This window comes from Calidris pugnax, unplaced genomic scaffold, assembly GCF_001431845.1.
Source record: "Calidris pugnax isolate Ruff unplaced genomic scaffold, ASM143184v1 scaffold22, whole genome shotgun sequence".
In the NCBI taxonomy this organism is placed as follows: domain Eukaryota; kingdom Metazoa; phylum Chordata; class Aves; order Charadriiformes; family Scolopacidae; genus Calidris; species Calidris pugnax.
The window spans coordinates 1,674,122-1,695,096 of NW_015090763.1; the positions used below are offsets into that span (position 1 = coordinate 1,674,122).

At 40.4% G+C, this 20,975-nt stretch overlaps 2 long non-coding RNA genes across 2 annotated transcripts in view; both read right to left on the reverse strand.

Annotated features, from left to right (window-relative positions):
- The window catches only part of LOC106889763, a 130,948-nt gene extending 118,333 nt beyond the window's left edge, over positions 1-12,615 (reverse strand). Inside the window, exons 1-2 of the long non-coding RNA XR_001412393.1 lie at positions 12,400-12,615; positions 3,598-4,126 (exon numbers count right to left, since the gene is read on the reverse strand). This is a non-coding gene — a long non-coding RNA (uncharacterized LOC106889763). The remainder of the gene's footprint in view (positions 1-3,597; positions 4,127-12,399) is intronic.
- Positions 12,616-14,658: 2,043 nt separating this feature from the next.
- Positions 14,659-20,975, reverse strand: part of LOC106889816 — a 98,059-nt gene continuing 91,742 nt past the window's right edge. Inside the window, exon 4 of the long non-coding RNA XR_001412406.1 lies at positions 14,659-14,744. This is a non-coding gene — a long non-coding RNA (uncharacterized LOC106889816). The remainder of the gene's footprint in view (positions 14,745-20,975) is intronic.

Genomic DNA, 20,975 nt, shown 5'->3' on the forward strand with positions numbered 1-20,975 from the left:
TGTTTCTTATTCAACTACCCAAAAGAAGGGGTAAATCTTTGGCCATTCTCTGCCTCTAGCAATTTTTACCATGGCGCATATCATCAAAAGAAATCAATGCACAGAAAATGGAGTATTTTTGAGAAAATTTGGCTCCTACTGTGAGCCTTGAACCCTTCTGAAAATGGTGACAGAAGTGGCTATTTCATCACTGCACGAGGCTTTCCTGCCCTACTTCAGATTTTGTAACAAATACATGTTATGTGACAAGCAACAATACTCCTTCCCCATTATTTATCATCATTCATTAATCACACCTCAGCAATCATCTATATTATTTATTGTTATTATTCATTACATTTTGAATTAATAATAACCATAGCAGGGACTACCATTGTGAATAGCATGGGGAAAGACAGGATATTTTTGTGTGTCTTTTCACATGTAAAGTACTGGACTCCCACAGATTTTATTTATGAAGAAGTATGCTGTGGATATGAAAAGTAGGAAGAATATTGTAGCTCCTATAGTTTAAGTGAAGAAAGGCTTTTAAAAAGTATTACTTCTTATTATCCCAAATGATATAATTGACGAAGGGGAAAAAAAAAAGAAAAAAAAAAAAGGAAAAAGAGTCAGAAAAGCTTTCAGACACTGAACTCTTCTGCAAAATTGAACTAGGAGCAGCAAAATTTGCTTTTGGGTGCCATTATTTTATCACTGGATTGAAAGGAATGGATTAGCAACTGTTGTTAACATCCTTGTATGTACTCACAACTCTCCTGAGCACTATTTCTTTATTTATTTATTTTTTAAAATCTATTTCAGTACTGTATGGAGTTGCATCGATTTTGATGGAGCTTCTGGCAGAGAGATTTATCTCCAGGATGGCTTTCTGATCACTTCCAAAGATAGAGATTGTGATCCCAATTGAAATGGGAATCACTACTGAGCTTAAAGAAATGTAACATCCCTGATCTAGATGTGCATCAACAGAAAGCTTGTTAAAGTATTCCTGAAAGCACCCAGTAAAGGATAGTTCATAGCTGTCCTTGCTAGTTAATTTAAGAGCTAGAATTTCTTCATCTAACATCTGCTTGGAATTAAAGCTGGTACTGATTGTCTTATACCCTCAGAGAACAACTGATCCTCTGCTAAAATGTCCTTTAGCATATTAGAAGGCTGCATTGTGTCTTCTTTCAGTCTTTTCTTATTAAGGCTTAACTGCTCCAACTTTCCTCACAGGTCCTGTTTTCTGAAACTTTTCTGCTCTTGCTGGCATCTGTTTGAATTTCTCCAATTTGTCCATGTTATAAAACAGGATACCCAGAAGACCTCATACTCCAACTGAAGCCTCCTCAGTGCCCAGCTAAGCATAATATACGATCTGCCTGGTGTTACTTTCTAGAGTGAGATTTGCCTCTTCTCACTGTTAATTCATATTCATCTTTTGCAGTATTATAACCCCTTGATCCTTTTCCACTGTACTCCCATCAAGGCAGTTATTCTCCGTTTCATGGACAGAGCTGTGATTTCTCCTTCCTAAGGAGTCATTTGCACCATTGTCCTATTGAATTTCATCTTGTTGATTTCCTACTGCTCCTCCAACGTATCAGAATCATTTTAAATTCTAATCCTGTCTCCCAGGCTGCTTGCAGTCTCTTCCAGCAAAGTGTCATTTGTAAATTTTATAGATGTGCACCTTAGTACATCATCCACATGGATAATGAAAATATTGAAGAAGTGTTGGACTCCAATTCTAATGTCCTTCCAGTTTAAAGGAGAACTATTCATGTGTGACTTCTCAGCCAATTGTAGGCCTATCCTGATCTAGAGGACTGCCTCTAGATCATATTTTCCTGGTTTGGTTATAAGAAAACAAAGTAGGATCATATTAAAAGCAAGATACATCACAACTACTGCATCCTCCTAAACCACTATGGCAGGTGACTCTGTTAAAGAAGAAAATTAGATTGATACAACAGGATTTATTCTTTGCAATCCCATGTTGGCTGCACCTTTTATCATTTTATTATCATCCAGGTTCTTACAAATTGATTGTTTAATAGTTTATTCTATTATTTTTCTGGGTTAAAATGACTAGTCTATAATTCCCTGGGTCCACCTTTCCCCTTTCCAAATGCAGGAATTATGTTTGTCCTTCTCTGGTCCTCTGGGCCCTCCCCAGGATCAGTGAGTAGTTGAAGGTAATTACTAATCATGCAGAGACTGCAGTAGCTATTTCCTTGAGTTTTGTGCAGTTAGTCTGACTCAAATGCAAGTCACTTATATGCTCTTTAACCCATTTGCCTCCTATTGTGGAAAATTCTTGTGCTTCACAAGATCCCTATTATTTTTTTCTTGGTCACCTACCCACTGCAGTCTGTATTTCTCCATCTGCATTCTTTCCAAAGTCTTTCAATTTGGTGGTTGAACTTCTGCAATTCTCTCCTTGCTTGTTTGCACTATTCTTTTGTATTGATTTCAGTCCCATATCAAGGTATTTGCATTTGATTAATACTTTATTTTAATTTGTCAAGTCTTTAAAGACATCTTTGTGTGTCTGTATGGGACTCTTGCTCTTCTTCCTGCATTGCTGTAGTATTTACCACTGTCACTTTAACACGATCACTTTTATCAGCTGCCAAATATCCTGCATCTCTTCCCTCTTGTGAAGTTCATTTATCAGTTTCCTGCATTTGCTCCACTCTGCTCTCTCTCTTTTGCCTTTCTTTCTGCCTTCTCTTTGAATTCTAAATCCAACAGGTTTATGGTCACCAGTTTCACAGAGGTTTATTTCCACCGTCTAATTCTGACCAAGTACTTCAGGTTAGGACTACATTAAATAGTCATTTATAAAATACACAAACAATCCTGAGAGAAGACGCCAAGCACTGTAAGTCTTTCCCTTTTTGTATGAGTCCCACCATCCATTACTACCTATCAGGCATTCAGGATCAGATTTTAATTGGATATGCCATAAAAATTAGGACTTGTATAGTTACAACCTTCAAGTCTGGCAGCTGAATAATTCAGCTTTTCCATGTTTTCATCCATCTGTGATATTTTACTCCATCTATCTCCACAGCAGTATGTTCTATAGATTACCATTCCCTGTGGGGAGCTGTTACTTATGTAGGTTTCTTAAGGATCATATTAAGAAAAAAACCCAAGTCTTTTGCAAAAAAAATAAAACAAAACAACAACAAAAAAAAACCCAACACACAATCATATGGCTAATCACACTAGGGTCTCTTGAAACCTTTTTCTACTATTCCTCAACTAATATGCATAGGAAAATAACAGTAATAATAAAAGAGAAAAAGAAAGGAGTTGTAAGTTCAATAGCAAGAGCCCACTGGAGTCAGGCCAGGGACCTGCACACCAGCCCTTAAACTTACAGTGCGTCTGATTGTGGGAGTTTGTGTTTGTGTGTGTAGGTTCTAAGCGTAGAGAGTGTCCTTTGATATTCTGCATACAACGTCCACGACCCCTTTGGGCTACCTCTCATGGAGCTGGCAGAGAGACCTTTTCCCATTCTGCCAGCATGTGCTGATCCACACACCTGCTTTGCCTAGAAGGTAAATTCCACTCAAATAAAACAGTTTGAAGCTTCCTTACCTTGTGTTTGGTGCTAATGAGCCCATGGGTGAAGTTTGCATCTGAAGATCTTGGTTTGCCAAGAAACCCCTATTTCTTCTTGCTGTCTGTGAGTTGGCCTCTTCCCCAAACAACTAAGCCATGAGACAGGAAGGGCATCCTCTCTTTAAACCATCAATCATCCCCTTAATTGGTGATCAGATGCTGTGTGAGAGACCTGGCAGGTGTCAGTTCATGGCTGTGTAATTGAATGCAGCTTGCTCTGCTGCATCCCTGCTCCTCGGCTCCGCAATATGTTGGGGAATCAATGCAAGCCTTAAGTGGGACTTACAATGGCAGAGGGGAAAGAGAAACAGGAGAAGGCAGAAGTTTATCTTTCTCCAGAGCAGTGGCTGGGTGACAGCTGAGGCAGTGGGAGTTGAAAGGCATCTCAGACGTGCATCGAGATGGTTATCTGACAGCAGAGAAACTCCCAGTCACTGGCTGTCCCGTCTCATCACCGTCAGCAGCTGGAAGGAAATGGGTGTACATGGGACTTTCACTACACGGCCTAGAAAAACGAAAGGAAGAAACTTGTGACATGCACTCCTATCTCCCTCTGTTGATCTCATGTCTCCTTTAGTTCATATGCTTGATCTTTTCTTTGGTTTTGCCCCTTCTCACTCACACGGGGTGTAGGTACACCATCATACATTCAAAAAACACAGATTGGTGTAATCACGCTGTAAAATTGCTGAGAATTAGAAGAAACGTGCTTTCCTTCAGGATAGATATTTAAGCTTTGGATATTTTGGCTTCCTCAAGATACCAGTCATCTAACTCCTATTTAGGTGACTAACTCCTATTTTAATCAGCCAAAGCTAGGTACTTAAATATCTTTGAAGAGCTGGTCCCCAGTGTCTACAGGGTCCAATCACCGATTCATCAGTCCCTGGATCCAATCAGCAGTGATTGATTTAATGATGTCAATATTCCTTTCCACTCCTCCATAATTTCCTGTCCCTGCCCTTTACAACTTTATAGGAAGCAACCCATTATGATAATTCAGTATTCCTACTGCAGAAAACTAAGTTGAAAATGAAAAACAAAATTCTACACAGACCCAAGAAGCATCCGTAGCAGCAGCATCAGTGTCCGGGCTGCTATTTATTGAATTGTTTATCTATAATGCAATGCCACAGTTTAAAAAATTAAATTAGACTAATTATCCTATTTAAGGAGATAACTCTCCTGTTGCTACCACTCCCATAATTTTCTGCATTTCCATCTCCTAAATTATCCACTTCTAGGCTTTTTTCTAGCCCTTATATATCTGAAAAAAAATATCCTTCGAGGTATAATTAACTTTTTCATTCAGAATCCTAATTTCCTCGCTCAGACATTTTCTGCAGTGTTTAAACTATTTATTATGCAAACTTAGAGAAGTCAAACTATGAATTATGTACAAATCTACGTATTGGAGTTCTCAGCTAATCACTGCATCTCTGTGTCTTGTGGTTCAAGGTAACCAAAGTGCACAGAGTGGAAAATATCAGTCCAGCACTCAGCATATAAATTTTTTTCCTCACGTTAAAGACACCCTTTCCCTCAAATTAAATAACATAATGTTATCTTTTTGATGACATTTTTTCAAAATTCTGTTTTCAGGTAATTTCTTATCACCCACTGCTATGTTTGCCTTCCTTCACATCATACTTCCTTCATCTCTTCTCTCAATAAACTGCAGTCAGACACGTGAAGACTTGCAATGACTCCTTGCGACTGGTGAATGTCTTTACCCTTGGTGTTAGATATTTTTTTCCCTTTTCCCTGATCTTGGTTCATTTGCTTATTCTTTCCCCTTGCATTTCTTGGGGTTTATGTTGAGATTTTACATATTGTAACTGTGGGGCTGGGGACTGCCCTGTATGCATCATGTACGCTTGTACTTATCAAAAGCATTTGTTTTTACACGTAATTTAGGCTTTAGCATCATCATAAAGGGTACTGTTGTTGTAATGAAAGCTACACAGGGCTCCAAGCCTAGACTAACACCTTAAAGATATAAAAAAAAATTATATTTGTGGTCCAAAGGATTTTGCAATCTGTGATTATACTTTCTGCTAATTAATAGCACATCAGTGGCTATCTATCCATCCTGTCAGCAAGAAGATGTTCAAAACCCCCTCTAGCTTTTCAGTGGCATATTTTCTTGCATCTCTCTTTTAACCAAAATGGAATTACATTGCTTGGAGAAACCTTTTCTCCCCCAGTGCATGCAACTTGAAAAAAAAGAAAGGAAAAAAAAATATGCTTTTATTTATTTTTTGCATATGGGATTTTTCTGATTCATTAGCAGAGAAAGCAGACAAGCACTGTGGGGCTACGTCCAGTGAGACAATTCTGATTGTACAAGGCTGCAATGCTTCACTGAAATCTGTTCTGTTGGGTGGAAAGCTGGATCTTTGTCCAAGAAAATGGGACTTACTTCCCCTAAATTTAGCAGCCGAAATGTCAGACATTCAGTCTAACCTACCAGCCCAAAACTCAGTCATTCCAGACTAAATAGTTTTCAAAACAGTTGGGATAAAATGTCATCTTGGAATTTTTCTGTATGTTTCATATATATAAAAATAGACTAAACTACGTATGAACATAGACCAGACACCTTGGAAAACCTTTACTGTCCAAGGGTAATAGTTGGACAGGGAGCGAAATACACTCCTGAATCAAGGGGGAAAATCCCTTCTCTAGGAAAATTCTTTGGGTAGGCTTTAATTTATCAGGGCCTTAAAAATCCGTGGCTTTTAAGCACAGCAAATGAATGTGTTGCTGAAGCTGTTTTCACATTCAAGCCCAAAGACAAAGATGTATATGCTTCTGGAATGAAGCTTGACTAATAGATAAATACTATTAAACGTGTGCAGCTGAAGAAGGAAAGCTCCAGGTTGTTTACTGGGAAGACTCTTTTAACCCTGAGTTTGAATTCAGTGCTTTAGTTCACATTTACAACCTCGTTGAATGCACATTTTATTCCATGTCTTCAGCCACCAGCCCAGTGGACATAAGGAAAAGACTAGTACATACAATTCGTTAGGAAACAGAGGATGGAACTTGTGAAGATGGAAACCAAAATACTAAGGTTCTGTCTGTGAAGTCAAAAAAGATTTTTAGGGTCTTTGGGATTTTATTCCATGTGGCATCACAGACCTTTCTCCAGACAGATTCCTCTAGAAACTGGGCAAGAGATCAAGCCTGGCTTCAGTATGACTCTGCCTCCTTCACTGTGACTTTGTGAGGAAGATGGGTCTTGCAGCCTCCCAAAAGGAGAAGAAAAGGTGTTGTTAAAGACTTCTGTAGCTATGTCTCAATTCCTTCGTAATCAGCCTTGCTTCATTATTAAAGCACCCTGCATGCTCTTTTCACTCATGCACATGTGCATGTGCATGAAGTAGAGGAACTTGTTTGGATTTTGGTTTTCTTCTCCACCCTTTTGGAGGTCAACAGCTCCAGAAGAGAAGGATGTTTGCATCAGCCTAACTGTAACCCTAGTGAGCTTAGTTTAACTCCTAAGTCAGGCCCAACTGGGACCCAAACCTGCAATTTCAGAAAAACTGGTGGGAACTACAGACCTTGTGATTTGGCCCCTTAGGCCATCCCTTCAGTCTTGAAAGTTCAAAAAAAGTGTGAACCAGGAGAAGAAATGATTGCAGGCGAACTCCTGAGCTGGGCCATCAGATGGAGAGTGGGAAAAAATGAAAACAAGTTAAAAATAGCTTCTGCAAAGACAACTACAGGCCGGCAGATTTGAAAAGCCGAGTTCCTCATCAGGGATTCTCACTATCTTTTTTATTTATTGCTTTTGACACCTGGTGTATCATGTCAGGAATTCTTCTGGCTCTTCAGCCTCCTGACAGATCCAGTGAGCACCAAATGCCTTCCCAATGCATCTGCTTCTGTCCTAGCAACAGGCTCAGGATGCAACCAAATCCCACTGTGATCAGGGCTGGACAAGTTGAAGGATGGATAAGATGGATGCATGATGGCTGCTGAGAGGATGAGGCTGAAACCCGTGTCTAGGAGACTTAAAAGACTGACTCTAGCAAATAAAACATGCACAGCAAGCGGATCAGATAATGTCAAATCAAATCTTATTTATCTCATCAGTAGCAGCTCTGCGAGTTTCTTGCTTTCACTTTTTTTTACTATTTTTTTCCGGGATGTCTCTCATTAACCTGCTTTTCTCTGGATTTGTTTGTGCCTCACTTTGGCAGCTGGCCAGTAGAAAACAGAGCTTTAATTCCACAGACTGTAGATTGTGTCCCAGTTATTAAACCATATTTATTTCTCTGTTTCCAGAGTTTTGTTTTAGGCTTGGGATTTTTTTTTCCACTCCCTAGCCTCCCTAGCTCTGCTTTTCTTTTTTTATTTTTTCTTTTCTTTTTTTTCTTTTCTATTTCTGTGTTATTTTGCTTTTCTCATTCCTACCAAAGAAAATAGTGTAGAGATTTTAACCCTTGTGGTGCCAGCAACCAAAATGACTTCCCATGTGGCACATGGGCCAGCCTCAGGCCCCTGATTCAAGGGCCAGATGTTGCTGTGGAAAGGGTCCTGGATGATGTAGCCCCTGCCAGTGCTGGGGGCTGAACGCAGCGATGCATTGACACCGTGCCAGATGTTGCCTGAGGCTGAGTGTGGCATTGAACGACTCTGCTGGTGAGCTGTGGGAGCTGTGGTTTGATGTGACAAACTGGTCCATGGGGTACTTTGACAACACAGAGTACCCTCTGGAGACTTCATCAGTCAGTGGGTGAGGTTTTAAGATGTGGGAAGGACATTCGTACTGCTAAACTTCAGCATTTAAACTTGGAGTGGTTAAGTTGGTTGCTGAGCCTTTAGGTGTTGTATGGTCAGTGAAGAAAAAACCTTTTCCAGGAGACAGTTTGAGAGGAGACCTGAAGCTTCCCTGCACAAGTCTCTCATTTCTGAACTCTCCAGGAATACCTCAAAGACAAGATATCTAAACTTCAGCGTCGTAAGTCTTCCCTTCTCATAAGCAGAAACCATTTTTGCAAACACAGACTCACAGTTCTGCATCTTGGAGTTTGAAAGAGAGTTTAGGCATCTGTGTCCTTATTTTAAATAGCCCTTGTGCCTGCTGGAGCATGGACCCACAGATAGGAGCAGCAGAGCTGAATAATCCACATTCAAAGCTGGGCTCAGTCCAAGTTACCACTGTGAAAATTCTGGTTGCACAACTCAGGCAGAACATTTAAGCAGTGCTTGGGAAAGAGGTTCATTCCCTAAGCTTCACCAGGACTCAGCGATGCCCTTTCCCACCTAGAGCTTGGGATGGGACAAGTCTGAAACTAGAAGCAATGTGTAAGAAAGGCAAATAGTCCTGTCCTGCTCATAAGACGACCCTGAAGGAAATACAAGGAGACATGTTTTATCAGAGGATATAATCAGAAAAATCTTTTTTAAATTGTCCATTTCTTCACTGAATATCATCCAAATTCTGTAATTATGCAATATCTTCTTTTTTTAATTGTCTATTTCTTCACTATCATCCAAATTCTGTAATTATGCAATATCTTGAAAATTGGGAAAGCCAGCTTCTCACTTCTGCTACTAGGAAAAAAAATTAAAAATCAGTCCATTGTGTTTCACCCAGTGACGTCTTTTTTCTCCATGGAGGTGCTAAGATGGCTCATTCACTCAAGAGATATTACTCAGAGGTTCACAATCTATCAACCTGGCATAGAGAAGATGGATGGCAGATTCTTTTAAAAGACATGTTAGTTTACACAAGTACTCTGAGAACTGTATTTCAGATCAACCCATTCAAAGAAAGACAGGAATTGTAAGAGACAAAAGTACCCCTCCAATTTTCCTATCAAAAACTGTTGCTAACATTTCTAGCACAGCTGCTATCCGAATTAAAGCCTATGGTGTTTTAAAGCACAGGCAGAAAAAATACCATTCTATGCTATTTCTAGTTTCCACTGAGCACTTCCCAATCCTATGAGAAAGAAGAGATACAGAAAGATCAGGGCACAGACATTAGGTATGTTCTTAAGTCCCCATTGAAATGCTTTCAGTAAGGACCCAGCATGGATGAAATCAAAAGCTCCGGAAACGACATTTAGAAGCCAGACAAAGGTTTCTGTTTAAGGCCTGCCTCCACCTCTTATCAATTCCTTCTGCATTTTATGAAATGTTTGTGTTTGCCGGCCTTTCACTTCCCATTCATTCTGAAGATCACTCCTAAACTGGCACTGGCCAAGCCAAGGAATTATTGGTGTCCCTTCAACAGAGCGGACGTGGGAACCAGATGGTGCATAGCTCTTGGGCTGGCAGGGTACACAAAGTTGAATTTCAATGTCAATGAGCAGCTAAATGACTGAGGGCTCATCCACACACACAGTTTATTCACTAGTCAGAAGACATCTAAACTGAACTGTCACAGACACTTAGTGCAGAAATACTTCTATGGCTTCAAGATAGCAAATCTGAACGTTGACTGTCTCAAACCTGGTACCTGCATGTGTTTATGAGGTCAAATTTTACATAGCAAGTTATCACTTATCCTCTAAATATCAGGCTGGCCTTTCTTCAAGTATGCTTTTTGTTTGCTTCAGTGTTTTTTTTAAATCTTTTTTCCCTCGCTAGTGCTAATAGTATTTTTGAAGCACATAAAATGTTGTCACAGAGTTCCTAGTTATTTACTTTTTTCCCTTTAAATCCCTTTACCCAAATGATTGGGTTCATAATAGCTTTCATCTTTGTGAAATCAGCCCTGTGTACGTGTGTATCTGTGTGGTTTGGACATTATTCCATTTGCATGTAGCAAGTGTAATCAAGTCTATGTCACTTGCATCTAAACAACTCTCTGACTTAATTCTGTGAGTGAATTCTCTTTATCTGTCAAGATGATGAAGTCTAGCACCATTTTCCCCCCTGTTGGATAAAACACTTTTAAAGTTAGGAAATTGTCATCTTCATTTAAAAAAAAAAAAGAAAAAGAAAAAGGATATTTTAGTTCTAGCAGCATGAGCTCTCCTTTATGTGCCATTCAGATTAAAGTCTTTTTCTTCCTACATATAATAGAGAGGTATTTAAAGAGCCAGACAAGAAATCAAGTCACTATCTGGTCTGCAATGGATAGGAGTCAGGACCTGATATGGTCTTTATTTGTGAGAACATTAGTTCAGGTCTGTTGCTTCTGAGTTCTCAGAGACTCAGAAACACGCAGTGCCATTTTTGACATAAGAATACAGCCCTCTCACTTTTATTTGCCCAGTTCTGCTCACTAAACAGTTTGTAACCAGTGCTTTTAACATTCCAGTCATGCAAATCTTCCCATCAGGTTTCAGTAACACCAAAGTAGGTCGAATTCATGCCTATATGTGAGCAATTCCTATCCCTCCTTTACTACCCAGAATCTTCACTTTGCCGTACAGGCAATTAAAGATTTTCTATTCCTTCAAGTCTCTTGGTACCTCTATTAATCTGGTTCTCAACATCTTGATTTTGTGCTAAATTGGTGTTCCCCATCCCTTCTCTTCATCCTTCCCTTTGCTGTTAGTGTAATGCTCTTCTCCACCCTGCCTGCCCCACACAACCCCTCCCCTTACACTGGCTCCTCTTCTACTGAAATAGATTTTCTCCAAAAGGCACAACCTCGTGTTCACAGAGGACGACAAATAAAATGACATGCTCTAGCTGACACGATTCCATTATAAATTCACTTCCAGAATTTTCTGCCTTCTGTCTTACTTCATAGGGAGGAAGGCTGCCCCAGAAGATTACTTGGGCTTGCCTGTTCTTCAGCTGCCTCTTTCCACGAGTGTATGTCCAGACTCTTCTGTAACAAGTGAGGTTCTTTATAAAGCTGAGTTACTTAGGCTAAGACATATTGCTCTTACCAAAAACTTGCCTAATGGGATCAAGAATCCTGCCCATTTTGATGTCTAATGACAGCAAAATGCTGACTAATGAAGTCTTGTCTATTTTTTTGCTTTGTTGAATGACCAAACCAGCCCATCAGTCTTTGGACAGCCTTTCTCTCATTTCTTGAGAGATAGTCTGAGAAAGGATCGCGTTTTTCTTTGGCTCTTGGCTTTCTCTTTCCTCCACCCCCTCTTTCTCTTTTTTAATAGATACACACAATTTTCTTTTAATCTATGCTATGAGTACATTCTCAGTCCCATGTAGATCCCTATTCCCTTCTACTAATTGGATCATCAGAGATAATTTCCTACATAACAGCCTAAGAGACTAGAAACAACTGAACATTTTCAGTTAAGTGAAAATTATTCTGTTTTCCTTCTGTTTAGGGCTCCGATTCTCACGACACTTGCCATGTAGTAGGTCACCAAGTCCTTTTGGTACTGGCAGGTACTGAATGTCTGATGGGGCGATACTGGTCTCAGCTCTTCTGCAAAGCTCATGGGAGTTCGTGCAATATTACTGTGATTTGCTATGATTACTATTTCATTAGCTGAGATTCTGCCTTCCCACAGTACCCCCAAACATCGTCTACACGTTGCAGAGAAGGGAAGCCATTCCTGGTATTTGCCAGAGCCTGTGTCATGGTGTTCTAGTGACGTTCATCTAACCATGTTGCAGCCATTCCTGGTATTTGCCAGAGCCTGTGTCATGGTGTTCTAGTGACGTTCATCTAACCACCACCAGATCATTCCCTCCCTTCAGAGCGGTCCCTGGTCACTATGTTCCCTTTGAGGATGAGCACGTTTGACTTCATTCACACAGGGAGGCAAGACACCAACGCCAGCTCCCAGCAAAAGGCAAGGTCCAACCCACAGCAAGGTGCTGACTCACCCAAGGGTTTCCAGTGACCGATGCTTTCCTTAAAAACTAGTACTTTTAAAAGCAGATAAATAATGAACTTCAAGGCACATTTTTGCAGCTCAATGGTGACATCCAGTGACTGGCTCAGTTATTCCCAGGTGTGTATTCTGCAGGGCCAGGCCATTCCCGTTTCTTGGCTCCGAGAGTGGCTCACATGTCTTTTACAATCACATCATGTTCATTCTGGAAAATACTTTAAAACAAAATCCCTGTTTAGATTTGCATAATCACTTAATTGCAGTGCCTCACATCTCTTTTCTTCCTGTTGAGCAGCGCTCTGTGCAGCAAGCACTGTGTCCATAAGCTCAGCTTACAGTCCTAATATACCTGAAAAGGTTTTAGCTCCACTGATGAAGGAATAACAGCTTTTAGACTGAATTTCATGAACAGCAGCTGTTTACCTTCCTGGTGACCTGAAATGATCTGAAATCTTTTATAAGCCAGGCCTGGAAATTGTTGTTCTGCAGTCACACCATGCCTACCTGAGGGTGCAGGGTTCAGGGGTGCTCTCCTGGGCAGAGACACAGCGGGAGCAGAGGCAGAGAAAAGGGGTGACGTTGGAAAGGAGCAGAAAAAAAAAAAAGACACATAGAGAAAATGGAAATGACAGAGAACAGGAAAATAAAAAAAAAAAGAGAAAGAAAAGGCAGAAAAACTTCTGGAGGGAAAGCTAGAAAAATAAAAAGAAGCTGAAGGGAGAAGCAGAGATGAGGCAGCAGGAAGAGCTGTCCCGGTCTCGGCGAGAAATCACGCCATTAAGGGATCTCAGTAGAGTGGAGATGGCGTGTATTGAATCTGCTCTGTCAGTGCAGCAGCACCCGGCTTTCCACGGTGATAAATGTCATATGTCTTTGCTGACACTTGATAAAGGTTCTGTCTATCAGCGGTGCCAGCCAGCGGGGCCAGCTGGCTCGAGCTTAACCTTCATCACTGCTCTTTCAAAGAGAAGTCCCAGAGTTTTCCTCTGTTCCTCCGCTCCCTCTTCGGAGATGCTTCCCCTCTTCCCAGCCCATTCACCCTGCTCACCTCAATGCTTTCTGGCACTCAGATTATATAAAAAAAAAAAAAAAAAAAAATAAAAGACAACGAGCAGCAGAAATAAAACTGTCTGACTTAGCCAGCCAAGGAGAGACAGTCTGGGGCTGGGCTCATCCAAGCAAGGTGCTCAAGTAGGATGGAAGATATGGAAAAATCATGGGAATGTTACAATAATAGAAAAAAAAAATAAATGATGAAACACACACTTCCCCCCCTCCCCCCCATTTCACCCTTCAAACTAGGCTTGCAGCTAATAAATCCAGACAGTTCCTCAGCCAGTGTTAAAAGAAGTGAGCTGACTTACCCAAAAGGATTTGGCCCTGTGTCTCCCAGGAGGGGAGAGGCACTGGTGCCAAAGGCACTAAAAGAACAGATCAATGGAAGCATCATTATATATTTAAATATACTTTGGATTCAGCTCTGAGAGCACTGGGAAGTAACTAGAGGCGTAACACTCCTCATGGGAAGGCCAAAACACCCTCTAAAAATGTGAAGAGATTTTAAGGCTTGTAGTCCTAATTGGAAAGTGCAGGCTGGCTACATTGTTAGCTTCATTTTAGAGGTTAAACCAAAAAAGAGAAGGTTATTTGTCTAAGGTCAAAAATGAGCAAAATGCCCAAGTGCAAAAATAGCAAGCAGCTGGTCAGCCTGGAATAAAATGAGGCTGAAAACAGCTCAGTTGCACAACAAAATGAACGAACACAAACCACCTGAATTGCAGCTATTCAGGAAGTGAATTATTCAGAAAGACTGAAGGATAAGAATAAATCATACATTAGCACATCAGGTTAATATGGCAGCAAATAACAGGAGAACAGGGTTATTTAGGATGTAGATAAATTCTTGTCAAGAGAGGTCATTTTTTTTCCTCCCTCTGGACTCAATGAGACAAACATTCAGTCAGTTCTGAGTATCTCAGCATCAACAACATATTGACAACTTGGAGGGGACTCAAAGAACATCTTCAGAGATGATTTAGGGACTGGAAGGATTGATTTACAAGGAAAGATTTTATGATCTAAGTGGAACGCATTCATCTCTACTATAATTCCATTGATGTCAAAGGGCCAAATTTTGCCCTCAATTACGACAGTGTGGCTGTGGTGAAACTTCACTGGAGTAAAAATATAAGGTCATAATTAGGAAAAAAAAAAAAATCAAAAAGGAATATCCATTAGATCCCAGACTTACCTCTGTGGAGAAATAGTAGAAACTCCAGTGCTTGTGACATTTAAAATTAACCAAGATAACAGGATTGAATAATATTATACAGAGACCTGCAGTGACAAGGGAAATAAAAATACATAAGTGCTATTTTCCCATATTTTTATTATTATGATGATTACTGTTATATGAAAGGAGGAATCCACATCTGACATCAACTTCCTATTGGCCCTTTTAAGCATAATGTATTTTAATACAGACAAAAAACATCAGGGGAAAATCCTTCTTTGGCAGGAAAGAAAATAAAGAGAGTTTTTAAAGCATGTTAGGGATAAAGGAAAACCTAACAATAGTATCAGCCTATTACAACGTGCTACAGCTGGTGATGATAAAGCAGAGATGACAAACTGTTAATAACGATGGAAAAAAGGCAATTCTATTCAATAACAGTTTATATACTGCAGTGAAAAGAGATGGCTCTGAGGAAAGATTTTAGAGGATGCCTGAAGTAAGTTCAGGTTGATTTGTAATTTGAAGTATGAACATGATACAGTCCTCACTACTGGAATCACAGAATTTTACCAACTGTTTGTATGCTGTAGTGGGGAAGAACTATTACCCCTTCACTTTTATCTCTAAGACAAAAATAATGCCCGTAACAGGAAAAAAAAAAAAAAGCAGGTGATTTTGGAAGCAGGGAGAGGACCTGAACAGGTTTCAGAGTTGTTTATGTCTAGATTTAGAAATAAATCAAGGCAGCTAATGTGCACAGAGTGTGTAGAGCAAGTCAGGCATAAGAACAGCCATGTCCATCGCAACACAGATCTGGAAGATAAGAGGGATCAAAATTCAAGCAAAAAGCACACTGCTTGTGTATGAGCATCACATCTGACTGCAAGGGCAGGATCCCTTCCAGAGAGAGAAACGAGGAGTGCTAAACTCACAATCCTGTAGGTGCATAAGCTGTTGTTTCTCCCTATTCCAAATTCCCCAAGAATGTAAAACAGGGCTATGAATAGTTACAGGGAGGCCCTGCCCTGGCCAAGGCCTAATAAGCAGGATTGATAAAAAGGAGTCCTAAAAAACCCATGTAATAATTGAAGAAGAAAATCTTTTAAGAAAGAGTGGAATGAAAAAGTAGGGGAAGGATTAGAAGACCACGCTTACAAGGCATGGAGAAGTGGACAGTGAGGATAAATCAGTTACAAGACTTGCATAAATGACCAACCAAGAAGTTGATTTTACTGTGACACCAGCCTTTGGATTGAGGTCTGCTGATGGCAAGGAAGGTGAGAAGGTCATTTAAGTTCACCAATAGTTGAACAACAGCTATTATAGAGCAGTCTGGACACATCAAATCAAGAAACAGTTTGGAAGATATCTATCCTGCAAATGCTAATACAAGTCAAAATAATAGGAGAGTTACAGGTAACAGGCTCTGAAAACAATACCACATTAAAAAAAAAACACGACACTATATGGAATTACTAGTTACTCTGGATTGATAATTTATCCTGACATAAATGCAGTGAAAGTAATGGAAGAACTAATAGAGGAACCAATTAATAAAGAATTAAGGGATAGGAATAGAATTAATGACTGTCAACATGATTTTATGGAAAATAGGTTTTATCAAATAAACCTGATTTAATTATTTGGGGAGATTCCAAGTTGGACTGATAATCACATTGATGTTCTTGGCTTTAGTAAAGCTTTTGACTCAGTATCGTAAAATGTTTTGATGTTAAAAGTTAGAGCTACATTAATACAACAAACACTAAACAGATTAAAAACTGACTAACTTCATGGGTTCAGCAAGTACTAATTAATGGGGCTTTATCACGAGCATTTTTTCCTTGGGGAATTTTGATAGATAAATGTATCTATGGTCAGCACTACATAATACTTCCAGCAAAGAACCCCAAAATAATATACAATATACAATCACTGTTGCTAAAATGTATCAACGTAACAAAGTTTGATGAAATGGCAAATGAAGGTACTTCCAGACGATGTCTGGTAGTTAAGTCCATTCAAGAAAATATCCAGCCCTTTACAGGGGCTGTGTGCTGGAGCTTGAGGACACGATACCGTTCTGGTGTCCACGTGCAGAGCTGACCTTGGACAACCTGCAAGAAGATAGGAAAGGGTCTGGGACACACAATCCCAGATGCTCCAGATCCCCTTTTCTTCTTTTTCCTGGATCCCACTGCCATGTCCAATGCACTGTTGGAGGCAACTGCCTGAATCCTAAATTTTCTGACACTCCTCTTTTTTTTCTTTTTGCAGTGCCATCTTCTAGGGCCTGCCCTTAGATCCTGAGGCCCTGGCTTAAATCCACACCATCTGCAGAGAGCCGCTTCTTTGCAGCCATCCTGCCAGCGACTGCATTTAATTCATAACCTTACAGCTTTGGTGTATGCTATTAAAACTTGAAGCTTTCCCCTTATGTTCTTCAGTCACAGAGCTAGTTTCAGATCACATCCCAAATAACTCTCCACACTCAAACAACGGAAACAGGCTGTTATTTCCCTGAACTCAAACAATCAGGGACCTTTGTGAGGGTGTTTTTCTTCCCCTCCCCTTTGTCATCCTGATATGTCTCTGTCAGATTCTGTAATACACAAAATCCCAAAGAAAAACAAGCACTTATTTCTCCCCCTCCTCCCCACTTCCCCACCCACAAATAAGTGGTATGCTTTTAGTGCACTTAGTGTTCTCAGATTATGTTAAAATATAACAAACATATACTGTTCTAGTCTTTCATGAAAACTTTAAATTGCTATTTCTGGGCTCAATTCAACCCTTGCCTCATTCTGTGATAAAAGGACTTAAAAGCTCTGTTCTAGAATAGAATAGGGTTTGGGTTTTATATAGCATTTTTCATGTTCACAGCATCCCAAAGGGCTTTACAAAGCACTGATGGAGACACTGGAAGTACAGTAAGCGCAGGCAAAGGCAGCATCCATTATGTGCTCGGGGATGGCTCACGCACCCAGCACCCAGCCTTATGTAAGAGCAATGGGTTTGAAAAGGGAAAGGAGCATTAGTCGGACATGAACATTACTTTAATGGGCCACAGGGATGTCCAGGAGTCTGAAATAGTAGGTGGAGAGGAGCAGGAGAGACGGGAAAGTGTAGGGTGCGTGGAGGTGGAGGTGCATTGCTAGAATGAACTGATTTGCTCATGGAGATGGCACCTTCCTGTTTCACATGGGGGAAACCTGGAGATGGGTGGTTTTCCAGGATGGTGGAGGTGTAAGTCACCTGTGTCTGTGAACACACTCACCCCATGAGGAGGTGGCCAAAGAGGGTGTGTGGGGTGGTGTGGGGATGGGGTCGAACAGCTTGCGTGTGGCCAGAGCTGGGACTAAAGGGTGGGAGAGGCCATAACCAGATGGAAAGACTCCACGTAGTGCATGACTCTGGAAGGAGTCAGTGTGGAAAATCAGTAGGAAGGAGGCCATGTCCATTCATGGCTGAATTGTGCACATGTTATCCGTGTACGTGAGCAAGGGAATGGGTGAGAAATCGCGTGCAAGATAAAGGATTAATATGCACCGACATTTATTCTTTGGAGAACAAAAAAGCTTCTAAAGAAAAACAAACAAAAAAAAATGGACTGTATGAGGTATGGTGAAAGGGTAGAGTCTTTCTTGGGAAAAGAGTGCACAGCGGAAAAGAAGAGGTGAGATTGTCAGGGGTCGCAAACCTCACACAGCGCCAGAACACCGCGCGGAGGGGAAGTACACCTCTGCCTGGGGGTACCCCTCAAAGCAAGGCACAGGGATGAAAACTCTTCCCAGAGACTACGTGGTGTGAAAAGGAAAGGTTTTGTTTGAAATTGGCTATGGGATTTCTTGATGTTTGCGTCAGAGCGAGTCAAAAAGAACACATATCACTTTACTTCCACTCACTTATATGCTCCTTTCAAAATCTGGCTTTTTAGGGACTCAGCATTAAAAATAAATGAGAAATTCCTGCTAAAGAATGATTTTTTCAATGCATCATAAAGCATGCATTTAAATGTAGAATATTTTTAAAGATGTAAACGCCTAAAAGATGTTACTTGCTCTGGTAGAAGTGGACTCCTGTTTTAATATCAGTTTTGTCACTAGAAAAGGAGTTGAAGACAAATTGGGGAAAGACAAAACAAAACCAAAAACCACTCTGTAACCTCTCCTTCAATAAAAACAAAATAAAATAATAAATTTAAAGGCACTCCCTCTTCTCTCTCTTTCCTGAAGAAATATGGTCCAAGTCATATTATGAGGTGATGAAGACTAAGAAGCCTTGAATCAGAGATTATAAATGAGAACTTACTGCGATGACATGGAGGTTAGTGCATAAGTCAGGAAGAGATTTGTGCAGGAGACAGAGACCATTACAGTTCTTCATGGGGTTGATAAAAAAAACACAAACCAAACAACAGAAAAACCAGCGACTTATTTCAGATGGAAAATTAGGAGGGGGTCTTATATTTCAGTCCACTATAACTCAACTGAGATAATCGGTAGAACTTTCCTATGTAGACACAGACATCAGCAGTGCCCATTATATAAATGCTTTAGAAAATGTTACAGCACATTCCTATTACACACACTGATGTTACTCCCTCCCTGGCTCCCCAACAGCACTTGTTTTTGAGCAGAACTCTGCGAGAGCAATTTGGGGTTGTGAGGCTTACAAAACCTGTGCTCGTTCTTGCATGTAAAAATGTCCAGATGTTTGGTTTGCAGCTCCTTCGTGGGGCTACACATGACATTTTCTTTACCCTGGGTTATCCCATGAATTATAAAGAAGTGTTTGCTGCAGGCCAGAGAGGACACGTGTCTGAAATGCTGCTGGAGCCCTGGCCTGTGATGCTTCCCATGGCTGCTTGGGAGAGAAGACAACAAGGAGAAAGAGAACGACCCAGGTCACAGAGGGCAACTTCTACCAGACATATTTCCAAAGCCAGAATGTTATAATTCTCAATTATAGGAGATCTCAGCAAATAAATCCACTGATGTTTTATCACTTCACATCAGCCAAGGATCAGACCATCCTACTGCTCCTGGGCTACAGGTATTGTCCTTGGGAGCCAGGATAAAAGTGAGACCTGCACAGCCTGCCTTTCCCAGTGCTGTTTTCCTTCACTAACAAATGTACATCCCAGTCTTTTCTCCTGTGACCAGCTGCAGAGCTGGTGGGTTACTTGTGCTTTGCATGTGCCTGGGAGGACAGCAAAGGAAACTGCTACGCAAGAGGAACAGATTAAACAGCAGGGAAACTGCAACATTCCTATCTGAAAGAATTGGTGGACAGAAAGTAGATGAACTACAAAAGCAAAGAAATGTCTCCAGACTAAAATAAATAGTAAGCTCTAAAAATCTACCTCTAAGAGATTATGTAGGTGGAACTTCACAAAAGATATCCCTGGGGTTTACCCCAGTGTGTGTCGTTGCTTTAAATCATTTGCCAGGCACTTGCAAGTTTAATATCAGGTTTTGATAGAGTATTTTTCTAAGGTGATGTTGGAGATTACATAGACGGAAAAGGTAAAAATAAACCTGAATGGGAGGGGTCTGTTGGAATACTAGCTTTAAAGCCTGATGGAAAAGTCATGAATGTCTTAAGAATGAAGTCCTAGAAGCAAAGGATATCAGCTCTTTGTTTGCAAAGTTTTCAGTGAACCATCTAAAATACCAAGATGCCAACGTCGAGACAGGCAGATGGAAAGGAGCTGATAAGCTGTAGACAAAGGAAATATCTTTAAATATCCTCTCAAAGTGATTTCACTTTAATGAACAAAGCATAGAGATGGGCTTGAATCAAAGTACTGAACCAAATATCAGTTGGAAAATGCAAAGGGTCTGTTTCACAAACTATTTGAAGATGCTGATATTTTTTCAGATTTCCTACAAAAAAAGATATATATGACAGACTGGAAAGGTTGTGGAAAGACAGGAAAAAAAGCATGACAAAATAAGTTTCAAGAGTATCAGTAGCTGATGGAGCTCTAATAACCCAGCTTTCCTGAATGAGTGATTAGAAAATAAAAGATCTCCTCTTTTCCCAATTTGTAGAACCAAAAGGAACACATCATAACTGAGAGCTTTCTCCCCAGATGTGTAATGAGTCAGTCTCCCCACAAAACGCAAACAAAACCTCCAAAATGTATTCTTGAAAGCTTATGGACTTTCTGTAAACAGAGATGTCATTATGGAGCTCAAGTATTTTTGAGTGGTTGAAACTGGTTCCCCCTTATATTTGGGCAAACCCAAGCCCTGAGGATTATATGTGCAGCAAGAGGGAAGCAGTAAAACTCCATTCAACTGATTTTAATGTCACTGATTATTGCT